We start from the raw sequence: 6,792 nt of genomic DNA, 5'->3' as shown, positions 1-6,792 counted from the left end.
CTCTTTGTCCTTGTAGCTCTCTGCTAGGCTGGTTTTCCACTCTGCCTTAGTTATGCTCCCTTACAGTCCTTCCTTGCTGCAGGGATCATCATCAAACCAGGGCTGAACTGGTCCACTGGGACATATGCAGGGCCCATTCTATAAGATTTCAGCATCTTTATGACATGTTAACCTAAGGAAAGCGTTTTGAGAGAGGCTTTCTGCAGCACAGACCATCACTGTTTCCCACTCCAGTTCTACAAAAACACGTCCATTTTGTCTTTTGGTGAATTGCATTAGAGGTAGAAGCATAATTATAATAGTGTGTTTTGTTTGATTATTATTATTATTTAAAGATGATTTTTCTCCTGGAGCTTGAAACCTCCCTCCAGATAACAAGCTAGCCAAGGTTCAGTGATCCACAGGGAGATTGGGAAGATTCCTGTCTCACAGCTGCAGAGCAAGAAGACACTTTTCTGTCAGTGCTAGGAAAATGTCAAAAAATTGTCTCTGAGCCCAACACAACAGACACTGAAGTTTCTAGGTGACTTCTGATCTCAGCGGACAAGGCAAAATAATGGAATAAGTCACAGGTGGCAGATGAACAAATGTTTTACTATCCCTTTAAAGTCAACATCCCTTAATATAATTTCAGAAGAACTTGACCTTTTCTTTGAGCTAAAAAATCTTCAGACGCCTGTTAACCAGAGAAAAGGGCAGAGAGAAACAGCTGAAACTAATTTTAATAATTTTATAGTATCTTACCTACTGATAAGATATTTGAATAGAGCTCAGTATGGAAAAAGAAGGTAAATTTTCCATCTGCATCTAATGTCACATTGCTTTATGACAGAAACTTTGATTAATTAGCAACATTCTAAACCCAGAAACTAATTGTGTGTCAGTCCAGCTTGTCTCTACAAGGTGGTTATCTTAAAAAACACTAAGACTTTTCTTTTTAGAATCATAAATTCATTTAGGTTAAAAAAGACATTAAAAATCATCAAGGCCAAGCATTAGCCCAACACTGAGTCACTCCCTCTATCCTCTGCCTCTCGAATTTGTAGAATGAGGTACCTTCTACTAGGGAAGATGTTCTAACCTGTTCTTCTGAAGACAGTATCAAGGTTTTTCCTCAACTGATATTAATCTTCTCACCTGGCCATGAATACAAATGCACTTTACAGTGTAGTTTGCCAGAGAGGGTAAGAACCACATCATCTCTCTACTTGATAGCAGGAGCAAGGCTATTTTTGCACCTGTTCTGTTGAGTGTTTCAGGCATTTTTCAGGTAATGGCACAAGAACAAAAAGTATTTTACTATTGGCTTTGTGAACTAAAGTTAGACACTATGGCTGACCAAATGGTGTAGCAGTAAGGCAAAAAATGTTAATTCTTGTCATATACCTGACAAAAAACATCCCCAGCATGTGTTAATTTTATTATATTGGTCTCAAGAAGCATTGTAGAGGTGGAACAGTAGTGGTGAAAACTCTCCAGACTCCAGAAAAATATGATATTTTAGGAAATACACTGAATACACAAGCCTGTCTCTGTCTTTCATTTAATTCCTTACTATTGTTATTTGCCCTTCTTCTGAGCTGAATATAAAGTGCTACACTATGTAGTTGAAGAGAGTTAAGATAAATGCTGCGTGCTTAGCCAGAGATATTAAAAGGCACTTGCTGACACCATGAACAGAGCTGAACCTCCACCACCCTAAGAGCAAACTCCTACCCCAAAAACTGTAAAGTAGAAAAAAATTATCTAGATGACCATCTGAGAGGCTGAATATTTTAGAATAAATTTGTTAAAGATGCACTCATGGGCTTCAGTACAGTTTACAGATTAGTCACCAGAACATTCCCAATAGGCACAGAAATATGAGTGTTGGAGCTGTAGGACTCTAAGTATCTCACTGTGCTTTTGGGTATTGACCAAGGCTGGCTCAAGTACTTTGGGAATTAATTTTTTTTTTTTTTTTTTTTACAAATATGAGAAAGACAGAAATGGTTCAGTGGTTGGAGCACTGGATTCTAACATGATTTTATATCCATTTGAGCATAACCCCAGATCTCCTTCATGGTGCCCTTTAGGGTTTTGGTTCTCTCTACTTTACAGTTGCTCAAGAATAGCATTGCTGAAGAATAACAGAATTGGGACCTATTTGGAGCAAAGGAGACAGCTCTCTGTAACATAGAGCTGCTAGGTTTGTAGAGTTTTTTCCCTTCTTTTCCAAGCTTGCAGTGGAGTAGGACATACCTGAGTACTGTGATCACCAGAGCTGACAGGGAAGACTCGGTCTAGGTTTGCTTCTTCTGAGCTAGTATTGTGTGAAACAGGAAGAGACAGAAAAATCAGCGGTAGCTATGTCATCAGTCAACAGCTTACAAAACCTGCAGATTTCTTATTTGGGAATAGCAACTGCCTGAAACCTGTATCATATACTAAATGGCACCTTTTTAATGGATAATAGAGTTTGACAGATTCTTCTGGGCTTTGACATTTCTTCACACAGGGTACATATGACAGAAGCCAGGCAGCTCAGGCCAAGGATCTCACAAATCTCCATTGCACCAGAGCAGCATTTCCCCCCCCCGCCCTGCCCCCATTCTTCCTGTGCAAGGCTGGCTGATCTCCTTACCTGTGAATCCTAAGGTGTTCCCAATAAATAAATAAACTACTGTCTCCCAGGAAATAAAAATGTTAAAAGCAAAATGTTATGAAAGTGGAATTCTTTGGGTTTTATATTGATATAATCCTTTTCAGATCTGTTTGCTCTGTTGGCAGCTTGATGCTCTGGGACTTTGCAAAAGGAAATCGCCCATTTGCAGATACAACAGAACAAGCATGACAAAATCTGTCCTGCTGTGCTCTGGTGAAGCAGTTGTTTGGTATTATGGGATACATATTGACAGGGTGTTCCCTTGTCAAGTTGCACAGAATGGTTTCCTGGCTGACAAAACACTCTGGACAGCCTAGTGGCTTTCCTCAGTCCGGTTGCTCATTCCTACAGTCTCCTACCTTTAGAATAGCCACATAATCTTGTCTTCTGACACCACCGTTAAACACAAAGACACTCACCCTTATGAGTCTCCACCAGATCACATTCCTCCACTCTCCCATTGGGAATGACCTCGGCCTTTATGTGATGGCACCTTTCACCCTCCCATCTTTTTCCTATTCTTGATAAATGGTTATGAGTATGTTGCCATTTTTTTCCCACCTGTGATGGCATCCTGATGGGGTGACTGCAAAATCAGGGGTCTGGAACTAGTCCTGCCTTCCTGCTCTTCATCAGATTTGGCTGACATGAGATCCTGGATGTGGTCACTGAACAGGATGCCAAAACAGTGAGAGTATAAAGCAAATAAAAATCTCTTTCCTCTCTTGCTTCTATATAATAGATGAAAAACTGCAAAATTCTCAGCCACTATGACCAATGTTTTCTGTGGTTACATACACAAACACACACAGAGAAAGACATAATGCAGAATAAGGTTTTCCACGCCTACATCCTCATGTTGTATCTTCAAAGAAGCTGGAGATCTCAGCTTTTTTTAATGCTCAGTCCCCTAGAAATATAACCACATTGGATTCAAATGAGCAAATTGTACCTGCTTTTCTTGCCAGAGTGCTCTGAGCCAGCATCTTGATCAAAGTGAGGCCAGCTGGCAATACTGTAAGAAACAATCATTATCAGTAAACTGAAATCAATGAATCTCTGGCAATTTATAGCAGGTAAGGATCTGACTTTAACAAGAGGGAAAGCCTTGGAGCTTGTCTGAGAGGTATGATAAGACTGAGCAGTCCTCATCACCAAAAAGCTGTCACAATGGACCTAAGCTAAAAGCTCAGGGTTAAGTGGTGGGACTCACAGAATGGCACTGCCAGATACAGGAACCCCCTGGTTGATGCAAAACCCCTGAGAAATAAAGTAGGTGGCTGCCACTAAGTAGTAATGAAACTGCTTTTGCTGGGCATTGAGAGCTGTAAAGAGCAAGGGAACAAGGTGGTGGCATGAGCCAGGCTGGGTCCTGGAAAGACACATGGAAGTCCAGTCAGAAAAATTCCTGTATCAAAACTAATTGTAAATTAATTAACTCTGTGTGTTACCTTTCCGTAATACTTAGAGAGGGCATGTTTCTTACTTCCAACAAAATATCATGTTTCTGTGTCAATGGAATAACAAACATTTTAAATTTATAGTGGGTTGTTTTAGATCAACTCTTTGTTTAGTATAAATCACTTTTCCTTTTTCCAGTGGAAGAAAAGCATAAATATGACTTGACATTCTTATCACCTATCCATTCCCCAGCTAAAAGATTTACTGTGCTGGTCTCTGGGAAACATTCCTGTAGTTAAGGGACTCATGTAGGAAAGCTTAGCTGTGAGACAACATTATGTGTCTGGGAGATGTAAGCCAAACTAATCTCCATGAATCTATAGTACATTAGCTGCCAGATTGCAAAGGATGGATAAGACTCTGGTATTTTTCACTTGACTTTGACATAACTACCATAAAAGCCATATACTCTACGGAACTTTGTGATGTATGAGAGGTTTGTGGCCATTCAAATTTACTAGATTATGGTTTACTATTGAAATCAGAATATCTTAAGGCAGTGAATTCTTTGCTAATATCTTCAGTGTAATTGAAAAATTGATTTGTATATGGTGAATGTTATTTGACACTGTAGTCACAGCAGATTTGCTCTAATTGCTTTTAACCTGAATGTATATGCAGAAGTACCCTGCTTCCAGGAGAAACCAATCCTCTTTCAGAAGTGACCACAGAGATGTTTTTTTCAGTGATGTCCCCAGTTTTCTAAAAGTGTGTGATTGCTTCACATGTTTCTGCTCTCCTGGAAAGGGTCACTGCTCATTGGTATAGCAGCCTGAGAACTCTCTTCAGCATAGGAAATTTGGTTGTGACTGCTCTTTAAGTGGCTTATCCTAGTGGGCACAAAGGCAGCAGCTCATTACAGATAGTGTATAGCCATGGTGATAGCACAGCTTGTAAAAAAGCCTCATCCTTGGCAGGCCCTTTGGAGGAAACTCTACCCCCATGTAACTCCTTTAGAGCTCAGCACAGCATCAAACTTTACCACAGACAAAAATAAACAGAAACTTCAGTAATTAATGAAGACACTCAGTAGTGCTAAGTCTTCTTTTTATCATTTCCACTAAAGCAAATTAATTTGCCGTTGATACTGATGGCTGTAAGATTATCTTCCTGTATACTTCAACAGTTGTCTATTGTGCATATACGTATAAAGAATTCATACTTTATATTAAAAAGGGGGAAAAAGTTAAAATTTTGTTTATCTTAGCTGAAGAGCAGTATCAGCTAGTCACACATGAAGAAAACTCACTTCAGATTCTGTTCACCTGACTCAGTCAATTTTTTTTTTTTTTTTTTTGACCAAGCTGAATCCTTTGCAGTAGAATAAATGGCAGGCTACTGGGAGATTTTCTAAATGAACCCTGGAAATCCTTGCTGAGTGATTGAAAGGTGCTTCTTCCTGTGATCCATCCTTCCTGGCAAGGATTGCCATCCTTAGGCCTGTGAGAGCAAAGTATGTGATGCTTAAAGCCATCTTTCCTGTGATTTTAATAAAAATCCTTGGAGCCTCATGCAGTCAAAGAAACCTTTCTCTGTGTTTATTTCATTCTACTACAGACACCTGTAGTAAGGGAGTGGAATAGGCAGAAGAGGAAGTGAAAAAAATAAAAACAGGTAAGTGAATTCCTGCTTTACTTGCATCAGAAAGAGTTGCAAGTTTGAATTCCTTGAAAACATTTGTGGGATCATGCTAAGAGCCCTTGTGCACATGTTAAAGTGGCTCTTTTCTGCTAGTGATAAACCTATGCTATGGACTTCTTAATTCATTCCTGTCAGACTCAGACATGCATTTGTCTATGCTAGTTTTAATGTAGGAATAGTGATTATCTTGCTTATCTTTGAAATCTGCACCTGTCTTGAGTACTGGAGTTTTTTCTTACCAGTTCCCTTTACTGCCTTTACTGGTTCCCTTTTCTCCTCCTGTACCAATTCTCTGCATTTACTTTTAGTTATGCCATTTACCTGTGTGTGAAGTGAACCCTGAATTTATCATTGCTGCAGAATATTTCCAAGGAAGTTTTGGGTTGCCAAGGTTTCTATCAAATGTCACAGTGTCATCTACACCTTTTGCAGAAGATCTTCTTCTCCCTGTGATGCCATGCCAGGTTTTGAGCACAGAGCCCACTGCTGTTCCTTCCTTTCTTGGCTTAGGTTTGCCTTTTGCTGTCCCAGTGTATTCTCATCAGGTGGTTCTGGCAGGTCTTTTGACCCAAACAAAGAAGCACCACTGTCACAACAAGGTGATGCTGACAAGAATTCCTATGTTGCCTGTTTTCTCAGGAGTGTGGCCTTCAGAAGCATTTCAACCAACACAGAAGCAGAGCACATCCTGTACTTTCCCTTAGCCACTGGTGACTCTTCAGCATCACTGCCCATGAGCTTGCACACATCCACCAGCAGCTAAATAATTCAATGGCTGCTGAGGGATATATTGGAAAAATTCAATTGGTCTTCTAAAAAGTGTATATTAATGAAGTGTGTCTATTTAAGAAACCACTTTAATAGGCAGCAGGAGAATTGTTGAGAATTCTGCCAAGGGCAACGGGTACAATTTATACTGCTAACAGAGGATATTACTCACATCTAGAAGAATAAATTGGATATCACCAATGCACTGAATTACTCTCTTGAAATAGAGGTGGGGAATAGAAGAAAAAATAATATCCCAAAAGCATTAAAGAATCCAT

This window comes from Taeniopygia guttata, chromosome 4 (assembly GCF_048771995.1).
Source record: "Taeniopygia guttata chromosome 4, bTaeGut7.mat, whole genome shotgun sequence".
Lineage (NCBI taxonomy): Eukaryota > Metazoa > Chordata > Aves > Passeriformes > Estrildidae > Taeniopygia > Taeniopygia guttata.
The sequence above is the reverse complement of the archived record's forward strand: the minus strand, read 5'-3'. Positions refer to the sequence as shown.